General features: G+C 35.8%; 1 protein-coding gene across 2 annotated transcripts in view; it reads left to right on the top strand.

Annotated features, from left to right (window-relative positions):
• The window catches only part of LOC113228085, a 250052-nt gene that overhangs the window by 41326 nt on the left and 187969 nt on the right, over positions 1 to 20757 (top strand). The window lies entirely within an intron of this gene.

The raw sequence follows: 20757 nt of genomic DNA, 5'->3' as shown, positions 1-20757 counted from the left end.
TATGACCACACCTTGCTGTTACACCCTGTATACTCAATTTTACTATATAGATTTTTCAAAGTGTTGGATTCAACACTTTCACTGTTGTGCGGAATCAACCAAAGCTATTTGAGGTTGTATAGACTTTTAAGGGAAACCTCACGGCATCCTACTATTTTGACGACCTCCGTCGTCGTCGTGTCGAGTGGCGTACACTCTAGTTTTCATGGTGTCCCCACCTCTGAGAGTTCATTCCCGATCGGGTCAATGTATGAAAGTTAACTTGTCTATATTGTTTCTGGTCTGGGTGTATGTGATACAGTTGTTGTTTCCTATTTACATAATACAAGTATTTTAGTTAATATGGGATCAGGATATGTGATGTTGTCCAATATTTATATATTCACTAGATCATAACTATCGTAGGATTATGAGTGAATGGGTACTGCACAGACCACATAAATATTCTTCCGTGGGATACTGTTTCTGAACGATACGGTGTGAAAGAGAAGTAAAAGGTGACTAACGACAGATGTCTATGGGTATGTGTTCTCGATTTCGGTTAGCGGTTGCAAGAGAGTATTCTTTTTTTAAATTTTAAATTAAGGCGACCAATCATTAAATCATTAGATACGATTTATTTCTTTCCTACGCTATAGAACGTTGATTAGCTCATATTATACAAAAACATCTAACTTCTTTTGAGACGGAAAGCATTCACAGAAGTGTTCTTTTGAGATAAAGACCTGCCAGTAAGTAGGGTATGGATAAGCACGACAGAAGATCGAAGTAAGGAGGCCATTTTTTGTCGCATTTACTATACGTGATTCATATAAGGCCGTACTCCTGCGGCATTTGAAATCATGTTCAGATATCATTAAATCAGTGGCTCTTGTTTGGTATACAAACGCAGGACGAGTCGAAGGAATTTGTCTTTGTATTTCGCATAAAAATAAATTATTTAACATCGTGAATAAACGACAAGAGAATGGATAAGTTGTTGTAAAATGTTATTCAGTTTAAAAAAGGAAACACTTGTTTTTGAAGAGTTTTAATTCTCCCGCTGTTAGGTGTACCCTAATGATATAAGAAACTTAAAAGAGACACGGTCTGATAAAAGTAATAAACAGTACATAAGTGCGGTAAGTCAAATAAGTTATAGCACAGTTCGAATAGTCTAAATACCTATGTAAGTATGTACGTTCATATACAGAACCTATTAGGAGGCAAGGGTGGAAGGCGATGGTATTTAATGAATAAACCGATAGACAGTACACGGCTAGTGCTGCAATGGAAGATATTTTTCGTTTAACTCCTAATACGTAGGAAAATAAATTTCCTAGGTAAACCGAACGGAATGATGTTGGACACCACTATTAAACCTATACTATACAATCTCAAACGACGCGTAACATCACAGAGTGAAAGTCTTGTTCTGTAATTTCCGGGCGAAGCAATCTGAAGTTTTTTAAGGTCAATGAGAAGTGGTATCTTGTTTAATTTATTTAATTAATCGTTTATTGTACAGGAAAAAACAAACCAATCACATTTAACAAAAGGAAAACAAAAACAAAAGGTTCTGCTTATTTCTAGTAGAAATTTCTTCTTCCAGACCAGACAAAGACTTACGCTGCAACGAAGCAAAAATTATGTAATACGAAAACAATGTCTCAGGGCGACGGATTTTTGCGATTTAATGTTTCGAATGGTACTGCAACTGCTATGGACAGGCGTAGGCGTGTCGCTTATCAGCAGGCGCACGACTTGTTCGTCCCGTTACCGTTGTTTTTTTTTATGATACCAATCATAAAAAAAATCAATAACATTAAATTATAAACCCTTTAAATACTTATGTTAATATATATGCCATAATGTAATACCTAAGAAGGGGATGGAATAGTGGATAAACAATACTCCTTAACTCTCATTTTGAACTGTTATTTTGGAAGTGCATTCCAAAGTCTGACCCCATGAACAGCGAAGGATTGCGAACAGAAACCGGAATTGAAGGATGGAAGGGACAGCTGATACCTGACGAGAGAGCGACAGGGCTTATCCTGAGAACTGCTGAAACGATCTTTTAGATACGCAGGAGACAGAGGGTTATGTAAAATATTGATGAGAATGCAGATTCTTGCGGAGACGACTGGGAAGCGACTGGAGCTGGCTGTGGTAGTGTAAGATTCGGTCATATGTACGAAAGGTGTTGCGACCGTTCTAGTACCAAGCTTATTTAGCAGATCTTCAGTAGCGTCCAAATAGCAGGAATTAGCATAGTCTAAGAAGGGTAAAGTAAAAGTATATTTTTGGAGAGCGTGTACATAATCGGCCACATCTTCAGTTTCCACCCGGCGGGATCATCCATAAACTACAGGTGCCTTGAATATAGTAAAATAAATTTGGGTAAATGTGTTTCGCTATCTGCGTACTTTATTCTACAACAAAGGGCTTCGGAAGGTGTACAACCGATTACCCGATAAGAATGGTTGCACTATGTCAACATTTCCTTACTATCTCGAAGACAATGAACCTTACTGCCTGCCGTGGTAACGCCATTGCTTTGAGAATAAGCAATAAAGTCGTCAAGAATTAAATATGTTAGAAACGTAAAAAGTGGAAGTCCCACTAGCTCCATGTAGGAACCAGGTACGATAATAAGTATGTAAGTATGCATTTTGTTTTTAATTTACCCACATCATAACACACAGGTTGCCTTCGACAATTTTATAAAGTTGGCTGCTATAATTAAGGAAGTACTTACTGGCTAGAGAGAATCGCTGTGGACAGATAAACCCTTAGTGGTTTTTGAGCTACAGCTGCTTGTAATATGTTTAAGTTTTTGTAAAAGTATTAAATAAATTAAAAAAAAAAAAAAAAAAAAATTGAAAAAAAAACTGTCTGTTTTAATTTAAATACAAAGATCGGACACTGCGACAATTGAATTTGTTTCGATTTTTCTCTGTGTTCGATATTTGTATTAATAATTAAAACAACAAACTAGTGGAGTAACTGCACAAAAAAATAATTTAATATCATGATAGTAAAACACCGTCATAGTCAATAAACTGCGGCGATTAAAGCGACATCTCTAGTTAGCCGCTGGTACTGTAAAGATACATGGCCGAGTGACGAAAAACTTCCATAGATTTCGCACAGATGGGTTTACGGCAAAAAAGATCTATAGAATCCAAGAATATAATAGAATCCATTTATTACATAAACACAACAATACACAGCAAAAAATAAAAAGTAAAAAAAATAAAAATAAAACAGAACTAAATTAAAACTAAAACAAACTAAATTAAAACAAACAGAAAATAGAATAACAAAAAAAACTAAATAAAAGTAATTAAAAATAAAATCTTAGTAATAGATAATTAAGAGACCACAAAGCTAGTCAACACTATTATTGTACTAAGTAGATGTCATGTGTCTGTGGCGTGTGTAATAGGATCCACTCAGCTAATGTCACCGCCGGGAAAAGGCTGTGACGCTGATTTTCAGTGGACCCTAAAACCGAGTGAATACCGGACGTGTGTGTCGCGTTTAAACTAAAGAAAAGATCTGTAACAAGCACATAGAAAAATTCGTTGGGTCTGCTGGTGCGTTCCGAAGCTTAGTTGGGAGAGCGTCGGCCTGGTATGGCTAAAGACGCGTTTCGAATCCAGCCGGATCGAATGAATTTTTCTGTGTTTTATTTTTGTATTAATAATTATAAGAAACTAGTGGAGTAATTTCACAAAAAGATAACTGAATATCATGACAGTAAAACATTAAACACACAGTAAACAATAGCAGACAGTAAACTTCAAATTACAATGATATTTTTTAAATAAACAATTTTTGTACTGTACTTTTAAAATTCTTGAAATAAAACTTTCTTCTTGTTTGTATATACATAATTTCCAGATACTATTCTTACATAGAGATCTAGCACTTTATGTCAATTTCGTCCAAGTCGCGCCCTGTCGTGCTAGTCCTTTAGGGTTTGTAAATTTATGAATGCATAAAAATTTAAATGTTACTTTATAAAAGTCGTAGAATAGCTATTAGTTCTGATGTCCAAAATAACACCCTTAAGTCAATGCGCTAATTTCACAGGCACTATGTGTCAGGAGACTGTTTTGATGTTATTTAATTCCGCATGACCACAAATGAAGGTTGTTAGCCTGAGTCATCATTACACAAGTTTTCGATAAACCTTGAATCTATCCGAGTATCGCACAATGGTTACCTTAACGATAAATCTTCATTGTACAATATTTCAAGTTATGTAAAATATATCATCCTCGTTTTGGCATTAGTCGCAGTCGGTTTAAAACCAGTCAGATACGAAACAAAACCGTTTGTAAAAGTGACAGTGTGCGATATGCTAATGGCAATTTATCTTTAACATATATTTAACAAACATTCCGGGGCTGTGTGCCTTCAAAACGAATTTTATATTCGGGTTCATGTTCAAATCGACTCACCCGTAGAACAAAGACCTATGTGCACGTCAGCTTATTCTTAGAACACTGTACATTTCGTACGTTGTTCTTCGCTATGGATATCAGATCGACCTGTGTTCGATTTTATTTGTCAGAAACGAAATTAGATATAAAAATTCTGAAAACACCTATAGATAGGCCTTAGTTTGATTAACGAGATTATGTATTTATCATATTTTCGCTGTATAATCACATCGGACTCTATTCTTCGGATGACTTAAAATTCTTATGACGACGCGAACAATGCTATTTCTAGGTAGTAGATTGGTTAGCAGTTAATTTTTTTTTTGTAATAATACCAAGTGACGGGAAGAACAAGTCGTGCGCCTGGCGGTAAGCGACAGGCCTATTCGTAATAGTGACAGTGCCACTCAGAGCATTAAATCGCAAAGATCTTAGGGGCACTGCCATTGCGCCCCTAAGACATAAGTTGACAGGTCTCATGAGCTTGTAACGATGACGATGTGACGATTTCAAATGTGATTTGTTTATCCATGAAAGAAGGATTGTTTGAGTTTGCCGTTTAAGAAAAAAGCCGTGGTAGTGTAACGGTTTGACCCATGGCCTCTCAAACAGAGGCCGTGGATTCGTGAGGTTCTCGGAATTTATGTGCGGAATTTTTTTAGAAATTACCATGAGCTTTATTGCACGTCGAAGAAGGTTCACAACCCTCGGAAAACGTGTGAAGTTCCCAACCCGCATTGGGCCAGCGTGGCGGACTATGGCCTAAGACCCTCGCCTGAGAGGAGACCCGTGTCCAGAAAGCGGGACGTATAAAATGTGTTGATGATGAGTTTGAGTATAAACCAGATGGAAAGTGATTGTATATAATGTTTACAACCTTTGCGTGAATGTAAACTGCTTTTTCTCTATTATGTTAGTAGTGGAAACTTTCTATCTAGGTCGTACGGGGTCAGTATAATTTTCGAGAATCTTGCTGACTGCCGATAGCTTTAGTGAGTTTCTCTTTCTATGGTAATCAGGCTAGTGACTGTTGACGTAGGATCTAAACATGTTGCAATATTAATTCACTATCGAAGCTACGATTCACTCGAGACGTGGTTTAATAGTGTCGTTTATAGCCCGTTTCTTTTAACCAGGCTAAATGAATAGAATTCAAAATGAAGAATCTGTCACTGCACAAATATACCGTAATTCCCTTAAAAGGGGACGAGAGCGGTGTATTTTCCATACAAAACCTCGGTTTTCTCCCTGGTTTTTTGAAACGAGAGAAACGTTTATTAACACGAAATAAACAATCACCCATAGTATACTTCTATGTTTTTCTTTTTGTGATAACTTGTTTTTGAAAGCACTGGAAACCTTTCAAAAACGTTAAAAATTATTTAGCTCTAATTAAATATTTTATTGAACATCAGGAGTTTCGCCACCATGATATTCAATTATTTTTTGTGAAATTACTCCACTAGTTTTGTTATAATTATTAATTCAAAGATCGAACACTCAAAAGAAATTCCTTCGATCCGGCCGGATTCGAACCGACCTCTTCTAGCAAACCGTGCAAGACGTTGTGCCAACTAAGCAACTATGTAGTTTTAATCATCGCGAACAGAAGTGTTATGTACAAATGTAACATACATTTAAAAAAAAAACCGAAACCATGGCGTCCTACTACAACTACTTCTCAAATAACTAAATTAACTAAATAAACTAACTAAATTTTTCTATCGCCTGACCTCGAACTTACTTTTTTTACTACAAAGTTCAGCGGGACCGGGAAATGCGGTTGTCCTTATCGCATGGTATTTAGCATAATAGCGATGGCAATGGTTTTTTCAAATGTCTATTTCTCAAATGTTTCGACACTCGCGTTCCTTTCTTAATTTATCAAAGCAAAACTTGAACCCGCATGTTATTTAACGAAGCGCAGATATTCGAAAAATCCTGGAACATAATTTAACATTTGTTTCGGTTCTTAAATTGAAAAATTTTCTAAAACACGTGAAATGTTTGTTCGAAGGATTTTCTGAATAAAATTAATGGCATTACCGAGTAAATATGTAGGCGTAGACTAAGTAGAGTGCAAAGAGATATATTGCGTGCTTAGTTATTGTCAGGATTTTAGTCCCAAACACTACTTATCTCCCATTGTCTTCCCTACCTTATCTTGTACCATTGCTACTATATTTAGTCTATAAAAAAAAAAAAAAAGTCTAGGATATTATGTCCACTCATAGATAAAGATTTCTTCTGAGTTTTCTAAAGTTTTATGAATATTCCTGTAGTGAGTTTTGTAATAATACTGCATAAACACAAGCACTGCGCAGACTGCAAACAGATCATGCAAGGCGATAATGTGAAGGGTTTTGGTGAAACTACAGGCATAAGGGACTTGTCAACTTTATATGTCAGGGTTTTTTTATGATACCAAACGACGGGACGAACATGTTATGTAAGCAGTTGTAGGACCAATCAGACTCTGCCACTGTGCCTGTCACCCTGAGACATAAGTTAACAAGTCCCATGTGCCTGTAATTTCACCAGCACCCTTACCCTCCAAAATCGGAACGCAGTAATGCGCACATTAATGCTCGACAGCAGATTTTTTTTTAACCTTCAAGTGAAAGGACGAACAAGTCGTGCGCCTGATGGTAAGCTACACGCCTGTCCATAACAGTTAAAGTGCTACTCAGAGCTCTAAATTGCAATGATCTTAGGGGCACTACCACTGCGGCCCGTCACCCTGAGACATTAGTTGACAATTCCCATGTTACAGGCACAATTCTTCAGTAAATAGGTAACGTGGTAGTCCCTGGACGAATTCTTTCATAAGAAGATCTACTGCTACTAAATCCAGTGTTGATATGGTGATGGAGTGGCAGTGCCCCTTTATAAATATTTGCGATTCTAATTTTCTTCCATCCGCCACTGGGTATTATAAAAAAAAAAGTTGAAATAACTTTAATGACAACGCTCTATATGTATTTCTACGTCATGGTATAAGTGGAGTTACGTCAAAATACGCTTGGTAATTGGTAATCCAATGTCTACAATGCAAGCATTCATCATCTATGTGTTATGGTAATGTGCTTGGTGACCAGTTGAAGCATTGGTCGACAAGTCGTTCGTTCGGCCCCGTAGTCGTTTTATAGCGGTGTTATTCGTTAATATCCACTCCGAAATAGTTTGCGACCGACCTGGGTTGCGAATTGATAACCTAAAAGCGGGTTTTAATAGGCTAATAGGGTTGAATATATAATGGATAAATTATTCATGTATACATGGCCTACGTATACATAAATAATTTCTCGTTATCAAACTTATAAACCGAGTTCCGAATTTCGAAATCCGAAGATGAACTAAGAGCGGTAGGAGACCGGATAACGGGGTTTAAATGGAGTTGAGTAGGACAAATTGCGTGGTGTGGTGATGACAGATAGAGCAAGGCGATAACCTAATGGTGACCAAGAAGTTTTAGTAGCTCTAGAGCTCCTTGTGAAAGAGTTCGTCCAGAGAAGTACTACCACATTACCTATTTTTGCCGCCAAGTAGTAACGTGGGCATTACTGCGTTCCGGTTTTGACAGGTGAAATTACAGGCACTAAGATTTTCGCGATTTAAAGTTCTGAGTGGCACTGGAACTGTTGTGGATAGGCGTGTCGCTTACCACCAGGTGTACGACTTGTTCGTCTTAGTATTTAAAAAAAAGTGATTACAAAATCATATGACGTCCAGCTAAAGTTTGTTTTTTTATTTTTTTATGTCACGCCTGTCCATAACGGTTGCAGTGCCGCTCAGAGCTTTAAATCGCAAACCTGAGACATAAGTGGACAAGTTTCATGTGCCTGAAGTTCACCAGCACCCCCCTACCCGTCAAAACCGAAACGTAATACTGCTCACATTACTGCTTGGCGGTTGAAATAGATAAGGTGGCAGTGCTTCCCTGGACGAACTCTTTCACAAGGAACTGTAATTTTGTTGCAAACTAATAAAAAGTTAGTAAGTATAAAGGAATAATTATAATAATAGTTTTATACGTCTTTCCCAATGCATTGCTTAGACTTACAAAGGAAGAATGCTGCAAGTGCTGTGGATAGTGACCTGCTCCATGCCCAAAACTCAGCTTTTAAGCTGTTAATACTTATTACTCGGTTAGTCCATTATTCTGTTTCTTGAATAAATAAGAATTTACATCTTAAAAAAGGAATCGTTTACGTAATTACCTACCTAAATTATTCCATATAAAAGAAAACTGAAATATATCTTTGTTTATCTAAATGTCCATAAAACGCCCTGGGTTGCGGTAAATCCTAATTAAGACAATACCAGAGTAATAAACCTTTTTAAATTAACTTTCGCCCTTCAAGAAATCACGAACAAGTGAATTCTACTAGTTATTGCGCTGGAAACCCACGGGGCTTATTGGAATGAATTGGTCTTTATTTGTCCTATGAATAGGGGTTACCTCATATAATCCCCAGGGTGTCATAAAGAGTAACAGGGGAAAATTCGCTACATTGACACAGCGCTGCGTCTCCTTTAATGTTAGATTGTGGTTTCATTCTTGCTTTTCTTTGTAAGAACTATCTTACACTGTACAGAGTATTCAAACACAAATATTGAGTTATTGGTGGTGTTTAAGACTTTATTCAGTGTACAGAGTCTGTCATTATCACCATCAGAATACGTCAGCCGCAGCACAGGGGAGAAATGGAGGAGGAATTTTACGGCAAGGGTAATAATCGAAGAAAATATGACTAATATAGTTTAAGTAGGAGTGTAATTTTAATTTCTAAATGTATGACAGGTATTTCTAAGTTTTTACAATAAGGATATCTTCTGTTTAAATACAGGCTACTATTATCATAGTTCTAGAATTATAATCAATACTAAGTTTACAAAATACGACCATTATGAACTTATATGTTTACAATAACTACATGCTTCTACAGTTGAAACCTAGTTTCTAGCTAGTCTAATTATCTAGGTATACAATAAGTAAGGGCATCTACACACGTACTGCATTTGAACTGCTAAATAGTTTTAAAAGAATCTTTAGATTTTATTTTTAATCGTCATAATTGAATGAATGACGTTTTGTATAGTTCATATAAAGTAAAGCTATTTGTGGAAGAGTTTATCCAAGTAAATACTGCCACCATACATATTTATGCCGAAGAGGTTTTGCAAGCTAATGTAAATACTGTAACTAAATGTAAGTACTGATGAAAATATCGACTAACGGGACTTTAATTGAGTTTCGTTACGGGTGCAATGGCAGTGCCCCTCAGTGGCAGTGTCCGCGCGACTTAAAGCTCTGGTTGGCTCTGCAATTGTTATGGATAGGCACCCGATTTGTTCGTCCCGTCACTTGGTCGGTATCATAAAAATAAAATGTAACTGGGATGCAACCAGTGCTCTGTTAATGCAAGAATTTAGCAGGTCTAATGCAATTTCTCCAACTGCATTAGAATTGTTGTTAAACTGCATCGGAATTGCAGTAGACCATCTGATTATACCCTAACACTTTCACTGAAGCCAGTCTGTTCTGCCATATTGCACTTTCGTCTATTCTCTTGAGCTGCGTGGGAAGGAGGAAAATCATTAGTTAAGTGAAATTATGATTATACTAGAACTGTTTTTGTATTGAGTTTTATTTAGGATTATTTATATAGGGTGGAAAACTCAGAGTCAGCATGGCTAATTACATTTTACAACAGTTATAGCTACAGAAAAACGGCCCTAGAAGACTGTCTATGAATTTTGAAGGTATTTCAATTGGTATTCACAGATTTTTGAGAAAATGGTACTGTATATTTATTATTATTTTTTTTTTCATTCCATTTGATTTTCTTTCTAGTCAAGATTTAGCGCCTTTGTGCACTGTATCCGATTCGTATTCGTTCCAAATCCGAGAGTATACAAATCTAGAAAACTCGGACCCACTTCGGATGTCTCTTGTGCACTAAGTTCCATCCGAATCCGAGAAAATACCTAATTATCGCTTGTAGATAAAATGATCCTTGTCACAATTTCAGATCGTCATTTCTCGGATTTGGAACTGGTACGAATCGGACGTAGTCCACAAACGCTCTTCTCTATCAGTCCTGCTAAGGTAAAAGTAATGAAAATGTCAGAAGTCGCTAAAAAATTTAGACCATTATACATATTTTATAGACAAACCTCTGCCGGCGTCTGTGGGTCATAATTATGATAGAGGGGTCAATTCAGGGTACAGAGTTCCAATTCCGGCCTATTTACCTAAAGCTAACAAAAGAAAAATTCACCAAGATTTGATTGTATGATTTTAAACCTTTGTCTTTTTTATCCTAAAAAAACAACAACATAAAAAATATAATAAGTACACTATTTGTCTTTTTTGGTGAGTTCTATGTGTAGAACCCACTTTAAGAGGTTCCTTCACCCTATCTTTATCTTTTACACCGGTGTGTTCCGGATCTAAGGGTAAGCCGAGCCATCGTAATCACAGGAAGAGTGTCCCATGGCCGGTATTAAGGATACTTCCTTAGTTTCGTGAATAGGCGGCGATAACCACTTTCCATCAGGGTACTATGAAAAAAATGTACAAAAAGGATTTTTATATACATTCAATACAACTACCTATATTTATCACAATATAACCAGAAAAAAACATAATACCTATAATATGCAATTATGCAAATATTACGTATATATGTTAGTAGCAGTAGAGCTCCTTGGGAAGGAGTTTGTTTAGGGAAGTATTAACACCTAATCTATTTCTGCTGTTAGGCAGTAGTGTAAGCATTATTGCGTTCCGGTGCAATCACAGGCACTTGGGACTTTTCAACTTATAAGTAATCACATGTAGTTTACTTTTATGCTGTTGGTGTTCCTATTAGATAAATAATGATAAAAATAATGTGCCAACAACACACCAATTGCCTGATCTCAAATACAAGAACACAAGATATTTATTCGCTTAAAAATGTAGTTAACAATGCAGGTCTTATAATATATTATATTAGATCGTACATTTCATCAAAACTTGGCATGCGAATATTTTACACAATGGTTATTTTACTTTAGACGTAGTGTGCATTAAAGTTAAATTAAGACAATAGGATAAACCAACAACATCAATTGGAATTTAACCAGAAAGTAACAAGTCAAAAATGTAACATACATTAGTTAAATTTTACGTTATCCAGTAAAAAATCATTAATATTGAAATAGCATTGAGTAACTAACAAATTATGCAATTCCATTTTAAACTGTCTATAATTCTTCAACAGCATCCGGCAATTTATTAAATAATTTGGGTGCTAATACGAACATCGTTCTACAGCAATTTCTAAATTAGGGCGTTGTTAGGGTCGTATTTCTATTTTATTCCTTGTGTTTCCAGGATATGTAGTTTTGAGTATATTAAAGTTTTTTTCACATAAAAACATGCCTCGTAAATATACATCGATGGTAAGGTTAATATCTTCAGTTTCTTATAGTAAGGTACACAACTCTCTCGCTGACCCATACCGAATATGGCCCTATTTTAAACTAACGAATTAAGTACCAGAACAAGGAAATTCACTCTGGGGCACTTCTCAAAACACCCAGACAAGAACAATTTTACACACACACACACACGCACACACACACACACACACACACACACACACACACACACACACAAACACACACAAACAAACACACACACACACAAACACACACACACACACACACACACACACTATTAGGTCACCAAATGTACCACTTTCTACCTTTTTTTTGTACTCCTTCACGGTTATTCATTTATAACAGTCGAGTCAATTTGTAAAGGCTTTCTGTTATGAATATTTTATTTATTGTACGTCAATGTGAATTCTGCTGTTCATTTCCATAAATAAAATAAAGAAACACAATGATTCACATCATATCAAGTCTCCTTTTTTTCAAATACTATATTCTGTAGTTCGATATATCTTCATACAAATATATGCAATGCCATTAGCCTGCTATCGCATCTTTATCATCAACTTATTGCCAGATATGAGAGAACATCGATAGATAACCTATATTTGTAGCTAGTTTTGCATTTTACGCTCTTGATAATATCGACGAAGTGTGGAATTATTTATAATATTGAGATTTTTCGAATTCTGTTAAAATTGTATTTTTTTTATGTGACAACAAGAGCCGGGACGAACAAGTCGTGGTTAATTTTCAGTTTAGGTTTCTCTGCCTAATTACGGTGGCAAATTTTATTATTTAAATTTTCTAGAATATTGTCATGAAATATTACGTAATATTCGTGTGTAATCTCTTGAAATATTCTTTAATGTACTCGAATACTTAAATGAAAATTGCCACCGAAATCAGGCAGTCACCTAACCTAAAAATTAACCTCGTGCGAACCGTTTTAAGCAACACGCCTGTCCTAAACCGTTGCAGTGCTACTAAAAGCTTTAAATTACAAGGACCCGAGGATCACTACCGCTGCGCGCGTTACCCTGAGAAACCTTATGAAATATAGTAAGTTCAGACAATGTCTTTTCTTTCAGTTATTACTAAACCATTTGAACTAGTATAAGAGTAAATGCAAAAGTGCCGGTTTTACCGAACAAAGTGAACATTTACCTATCAAGTGTCTTCGCCTTAATAAATTGTAAAAAAATTACCGGTAGGTGAATTTTTAGTTGAATTTGGTTATCTTAATTTCTCTTTAGTGTCCTATCTTGAAATGGGTCCAAAGCATAAAACCACATCTATAACATTTTCTTAATATGACGACTTCGATTCTATTGCATTCTGGTATGTACAAATTCTGGTATGGTATGGTATGGTACAAATGGGTTATTTGTACGAGTAAAATAACACCCTCGCAGGTTATGAACAACAACTTTTGTTCCATGACTTTTAATAATTCATTAGATGATGACTTTCGTACAAAAATATCAAAACGTGAAACACATAGAGAAAACGGGTGCGGGTCGGGCGTGTGTCGGGTCGGGACCGCGGCGGGTCTAACTCCGTGGATTTCGTCGTCGTGAAATGTCGTCCATATAAATACCCGCACCCGCTCTCTGTGTTTCACGCTTTAAACAGATCGCTCTAAACGATGATAACTCTGTGCGACAGCAAAAAAGCACTCTCCACCAAAATATTTTTTATGAATAGTAGCACAGCAACAGTACACGCAAGCGGGCAGCGTTGCTAAACAACTTACTACCAAATACATATCTAAAATGCGTCAGATAGTACAACAAAAACCGTATCTTCATTACATGTACAATAAAAGCTTGTTACGACAAAATAAAACTAGGATAAAATATATGAAAAAAAATTGGGTCCCTGCGGCAAGGTGCCCCAGAATGCTGGCAGTGTTGCCGCTTTATATTTCTATGTTAATGCGTAGGGTAAGGTAGCTTGCCCGCCCTTGGGTTTCCAGAGTCTATTAATTTATTTGTATAAAATTTTGTACAGATCACAGAGGTACTGGGACCCCAAGGGTCAGGGGTTTCGACATCAAAGGCTGCAAATAGGTCGTCAGAGCCGAGGTCCTGGTACTTATTACTTTTTATTCTTGCCGCCAGCTCAGCGGAGCCAGCCCTCTCGCTGGTGTGCTGGAAATGGGAAGGGGCAAGTGTGTCGGTACACGTAGCATTTCACACCAGTGCCCGGCCGATACTCCAAGGGATGAGAGTCATTCCATCCGGGCGTTTGCCATCAAAAACTTATAAATTAATATTAGACATAAGTTGATGACTTTACCACCGCAGTCAACCATGATCATGGAACTTATGAAGTTACGAATTGTTGCTTTTTCTGAAGAAATATGTATACGGTAATTAGATCCGAGAAAATACATTCATTTCCTATACTAAGAACTCGATAGAAACTTATATTCTGTTTCGTAAAAAGTTATGGAACTAAAGTTGTGGTTTATAATGTTACTAATATAGGTAAGCGAGTCTCTTGGTATTTTACAAATAACGCTTTATTTACCACTTAAAAAACTAAATATGTACTGTCGCTACTCAAAATTGTGGTATTGAGAAGACACTATTTGAAAAAAAATTAATGAAACCAATAAGTTTGTCTATCTATGTATCTCGGAACCAGTTATCACTTCAAATGTGATTTATTAGATAAACGATTTACTAGGTAACCTGCAAATCATTTTAGCTGGTCTCGATCATGGTTTCTTTGTTTACAATTGTCACGTCAACTTGACAGCTCAAACTGGGTATGGTTGGAGAGACGGGGCTTTTTGTGTAAGTTGCTTGGACAGTGAAGGCGTACCGCCTCGCTCTCTCTGAACTTGCCGCGTGATATTTAGAATCCGTTTTAATATCACCCATCTCCTATACTTTCCAACTGTGAAAAGTTCATAAAAGAACAAATTGCAATCAGTTGACGTTACTATTTCACCGCCGTCTGAACTAATTGATAACGAAGGGTGAATTGAGGGTGTTTCCTTCGACTTCTCACTTTCCGGCCTTAACTCCTATAATTTCTAACTATATATAGAAATAAAAATAATCACTACATTCGCAATGAAATCAGCATTTAAAAAAATTTTCAAGTCGTGTTTTTTCTATACCACAATTTGAGTTACGTCAGTATTGGTTTCATGTGTGATAACACTGTAGGTCGTTGGTAAAGTTTAATACAAACAAATCCTATATATAAAAATTTTAGTAAAAAGAAAACCTATAAAGTAACGCCCACCTTGTAACCGAGTCTAATGAACTCCAGCAAACGTAAATGGAGCAAGAATAATGGTCGCTCCTATAGCTATCTAGATAGACTAGCTACAGTAGACAGTATACCAGCAGATCTGGGCGTCTAAACTAAGCAACTATATGTTATATGTGCTGATATAAAGCAGATGTACTGCTTTGAAATAGAAACTCCATTCATCCGATCGAGCAGTTAGGTGTGAATAGGTTTCAAGTATAAAAAGATACATGTTGGAACAATGTATGCATTGTATGTATATATACATATATACGTATTGAGTGTTGACGACAACATATTTGAATATATTGTTATTGTCTTTAAGAAATTGTAATACAAATGGATTATGTTTGAATGAAAATGTAACTATTTCTTTTTTATTTTTTTTTAAATAAAACGAATATGCGTGATTGGAAGAATTTGCTGCATTTCACTTGAAGGTTTTATTGTTATTCTAGAATATGATACAATGAATTACTCACAGAATATGTATTGTACGTATTTGTATTTATTTATTTATTAACAATGCATAACCGTATTTGAATGCTATAAATTAAAAAATTAATTATTAATTAAAAACTTAGAGGAGATAAAAAATTGCGTACGAATTAAATAAAGCTGCAATTAAATAATGAAATAATATTATAATAAAATGTAACAAGAGTATAAAATGTACAAATAATATGAAACTATAACAAATATGAAATAACAAAGTCATAATTCATAACGATCAACAATAACAATTTATAACATTAATTTAATTAATGTACAAACAAGTTTATTGGTGTCAGCATCTTTCACCACTACGATATTCAATGATTTTTTTTGTGAAATTACTACACTAGTTTGTTATAATTCTTAATACAAAGGTCGAATACTTAGAAAAAATCCTTCGACCTGGATTGATTTGAACCAACGTCTTCTAGCAAACCGTGCCAGATGCTATGCCAACAAAGCCACTGGACGAATCAGCGGACCTTACGAATTTTTCTATGTGCTTGTTGCAGATCCTTTATTTGGTTTTTTTGCCATAGCGCAATCTGTAAGAAATCTAATTCTTCACTCAAGTAAATAATATTCTCTTTAACATTGTGGGAGCATTTTTTAAATAATAGATCCGTCTTGTTTTGAATTTTTTAAAGTCTGTAATAATTTTAATTGCGGCAGGTAATTTATTTAATAATTTCACGGATTATTACAAATCCGATTATTACAATCCGGACAATATTGAACTTATATTCAATCAATCTTTCTTTAAATTTCATACGAATATGACGCCTCGCCAAATGGATAAAATCTGTTGACACAATGTTGCGTGCTCCTTTCGCATGACTAATGCATAAACGATGGATGAATTACTAAAAGTGTCGAAAAATCATTTCAGTAGTACAGCATTATAAGCGCTAACTTATATAGAGAAACGGTTGCAAGGGCAATCGTTGGTTAATTATGTTTTGACGTTAACAGCCAAACTCCTGACAAAGGATTCTCTCAGATTCTTGAGGTATACTTAGATAAGAAGTATTTTATAGGGTAACCACGATGGAGGCATTTAGGGAGTTTTTTAAATGAGAAACTTAGTTAATTTAAATTACGTCTTAATGATATTCATTAGTACCAGTTCAGAAGAAAATATCAAGGTATAGAGAGTACCTAGATATAGGTATAGATAAATAAACTTTTGTCAAATATGCTCCGAAATATTCGTTTCATTTTGAATAAAGAATACGCAAAGAGCCCGATCCTTGCCATACAATAAATTAAAAATAAATTAATTTCCTGCCTAGTTCGTGAAATCCGCATAAAAAACCTTTTTTTATGGCTACATTCAGTTTTTTAAATATTCGACTAAATTGCATGAAACATTGAAGTGACTACGGAAAAATGCGATACAGCGTCATCTGTGCTCGTTGTTTCAGCGCAATTCGTGTGTTTGTTTTTTAATTCTTTTTCAAAAGGTTAACTAAATTTAGTTAAAAGAAAGAAGTCAATTTAGAAAGAATATTTTAGAAAGATTTTTTACGATACTAAGGCGATGAAATGAACAAAACGTGCACTTGGTGGTAAGCGACACGTTTGTCCATGAGAGTTGCAGTGCCTCTCGGAGATTTAAATCGCAAAATATTGAGGAAATTTGAGGAAGACGAGAGTTGTGTCAGGATAGAGTAAAGTGGCGTTTCGTGGTCTCTGCTTACCCCCCCTGTGGGACTAAGGCGAGAGCTTATGTAGTATGTATGTAGATTTTAGTAGTACTGCACTGCACCCGTCACCCTGCGACATAAGTTGACAAGTCCCATGTACCTGTAATTTCACCAGCACCCTTACCCTTCCAAACCGGAACGCTTTTACGGACACATTACTGCTTGGCGGCAGAAATAGTTAAGGTGGCAGTACTTTCTGGACGAACTATTTCTCAAGAAGCTCTATTGTTTCTAAAAAGTTACTTACGTATACAACGTATTCGCTTTCCCGTTTATTATCATAATAATTATTCGTATTAAAATTGTCTTCACCTTCATTTAATGGTCTGATATTTATTTCCTAAGTAAGCATATTCTGCAATCTACAGAGTGAATTATTTCATAATTTTTCAATTTTATTTTGTATTGCTCAATCTACTTCAATTTCTTACATGGAAACCCTAATCCTGGTTGTCAGCAAGTTGCAAACATTGTTTAGATGATGGAAGGGCCGATAAGGTTCATTAGGCGTCGGACAAAAGGGGGAAGAACACCGGATAAGGTTTTGGAAATCAGCGGAAAAAGTTTATCTTTCCCAGTGGGATTTCCTAAGGGAATTCTGGGTTAGTTACGGGAAAAAGACAAATTCTTTGTTCATTTCACCTGATAGAGAGATTCATCATATAACTAAATAGTGCAATTCGACATTGTACTAGAGAATCCTTTGTTTGAAAATTATCTATAAGCGATTTTTTTACAAAAAAAGTACGCTTCTCTCCTTTTCACTTGATGGAAAGTGACGATGAGGATCGATTCACTCTTGCCTTGAAAAGGCCCTAGTTATAGAGTACAAGGAATAAATCTGCCGGCAGAGAATTCTACTCCAAAGCCGTTCGCCATATAAATGTGGGAGCGAAACGCTCATGCGATGTCTTGGAGTTTCTAGTTCTCCGATGATGGAAAGAGGAAGGCGGAATTAAATCACGCAATTCCTGGGCACACTCTGCGGGATATATCCTGTGAAACACCGATAAGCAAGCCACTTAGTAGCAGTAGAGTTCCTTGTGAAAGAGTTCGTCCAGGGAAGTACTGCCACCTTGCCTATTGCCTATTTCTGCCCCCAAGCAGTAATGTGAGCATTACTGCGTTCCGGTTTTGAAGGGTAAGGGTGCTGGCGAAATTACAGGTACATGGGACATGTCAATTTATGTCTCAGGGTGACAGGTGCAGTATCAAGTAGCAAATGCTGAATTGTTGACCTTTCTGCTACCGCAGCTGGCACCAGCTTCGGTAGCTTCTATCTAAATATTAAAATTATAACTGTAATAATACAATAATGGGTCAGACACCCGCACCAATTTTCTGGTTTTAAAATATAGAATTTCCTGTGCTATGACTACCAGAATTAAAAAAAGACTTACCAGGTTTCTTTTATATATATGTACCTATATTCTATTCATTAATGGATTTAAAAAAATTCTTTTTAATTTACAAGTACAAGTTTTCGTAAAGTAGGCGGTACTATATTCTCTTTATTTTTTAAACAATTTTGTTGTTATTTGTTTCTGCTTAGGAACAAGTAATTTTATTACGTTACAGCCGAGGCCGTCGCGATAGTATAAGTAGGCCGCCTCGCCCACTGTCCTGGTTTTTGTATACCTAATCTCTTTATTATTTTAACACTTTCCCTTTTAATTTAATTTTGTAGGGCTACTTATGGTAATGATGGTTAACCCTTTGACCTGATTTTTTGGACACGACTGTGTTTTGATACTTGAAATTATGAAATTTCGACTACCTCGGTGGTCTAATGGTTTACATGCGTTGAATGCGGAGGTCCCGGGCTCGCTATAGATTCAAGTACCGGTTAATGGAGAAACTTTTTAATTCCTTGAAATTTTATAAAGAACAAAAGAAAATTTCAAATTATATATAAAATGTGTAATAAAAAACATATTATCTTAATGGATATCACGTAAATCATTGTTAAGCAATGTTTCGTTGAAATTTTGATATAAAAGAAATCAATACATAAGTATATGTTATTTATGTATACTCATCATAAATAGCTGCCCACCGGGCCATCAAATATTTGTAATGAATATAAAGGGAACTCCGTATTGGATCTAGAGAGACCATTAGGGAATTATGTCGGCTTAGAAAGACACCCTAATAACGGAGGTATAAACTCCCTAGTAGAGATGTTAAAGAACCCTGAATAGCCGGAAACTTTGTTATTTTATTGCAGTACACAAATATATACGTGAAAGATAATAACGAAATATGATTTTTTCTTCTTGTCGCGACCACGAAGCGTGAATTTGCTCTGAAATATGGTAAGAAATAGAAAAAATCTTACTTTAACGAGGAACCTTGGTGATAACAATTTACTGATGAACCACCTGAAAGCGGTGGTAGATCAGTGGGAGAATCTCTGTGGAAATACGTACCGATGACTTGTCATTATTTTCATTTATAACATACATCGTTGATATAAGTAAAACTACATGAAAGGGTGTCCAATAAATATCGCTGCGGGTCATATTGTCAATAATGGGTGACGGGACGAACATGTCGTGCGCCTGGTGGTAAGCCTGTCCATAGCAGTTGTGGTGCCACTCACAGCTTTAAATTACAAACACCTGAGGGGCACTACCACTGCGTCCTTCATCCTGAGATGTAAGTTGTTAAATCTTATTGCCTGTAATTTCACCAGCACCCTGATCCTTCAAAACCGGAATGCAGTAATGCTCACATTACTGCTTGGCGGCAGAAATAGGTAAGGTGGCTGTATTTCCCTGGGGTTTCACAAAGAGCTCTACTGCTACGAAAGATTAATTTAATATGTTTACTTTGATGTGTTTGGATTAATTTAATATATTATTTAAAAAGAGGATTATTTTTGAAATGTATTTTTTTTTGTTTACAGGTATGTAATTACTTAAAGAGTTTACAACAGCTCTACATTTGTAAGTATTATCATTTTAAGCATAAGCATCAAAATTGTTAACATATTTTTTTACTGTCGTTAGCGTGTAACCATAACAGTCACATCTCTATTTAAAGGCAAGAGACATTTTCATGGGTTACCGGCTTTACGGTTAAAATTTAATTCATGACCCGAGTTCCCGGCCTTGCACCTCTTTTGAATATTGAAGTGAACGCAACGCCCGTAGCCGCTGGTTTGTACTAATGGGATTCAAGAGAAACGATATTTAAAGAAATATTTAATAGAAATAATAACAGCGAAAACTCTAACTACAAATACAACATAGAACTGATTAAGTTTTCTTTACTATGGTAACAAATAGAGACAAAAAGTAAATGTATTTTACACTTACTCAAATTATTACCAAATGCAATTCGTATTTCGCCTGGAGCTTTTGTTCAAGAATATTCACTACTAATTTCGGAAAATTTCAGTCATA

Source organism: Hyposmocoma kahamanoa, unplaced genomic scaffold (genome assembly GCF_003589595.1).
Source record: "Hyposmocoma kahamanoa isolate Upper Pololo Valley unplaced genomic scaffold, ASM358959v1 220, whole genome shotgun sequence".
NCBI lineage: Eukaryota > Metazoa > Arthropoda > Insecta > Lepidoptera > Cosmopterigidae > Hyposmocoma > Hyposmocoma kahamanoa.
Note: the sequence above shows the minus strand (reverse complement) of the source record. Positions and strands in the feature narration are given on the sequence as shown.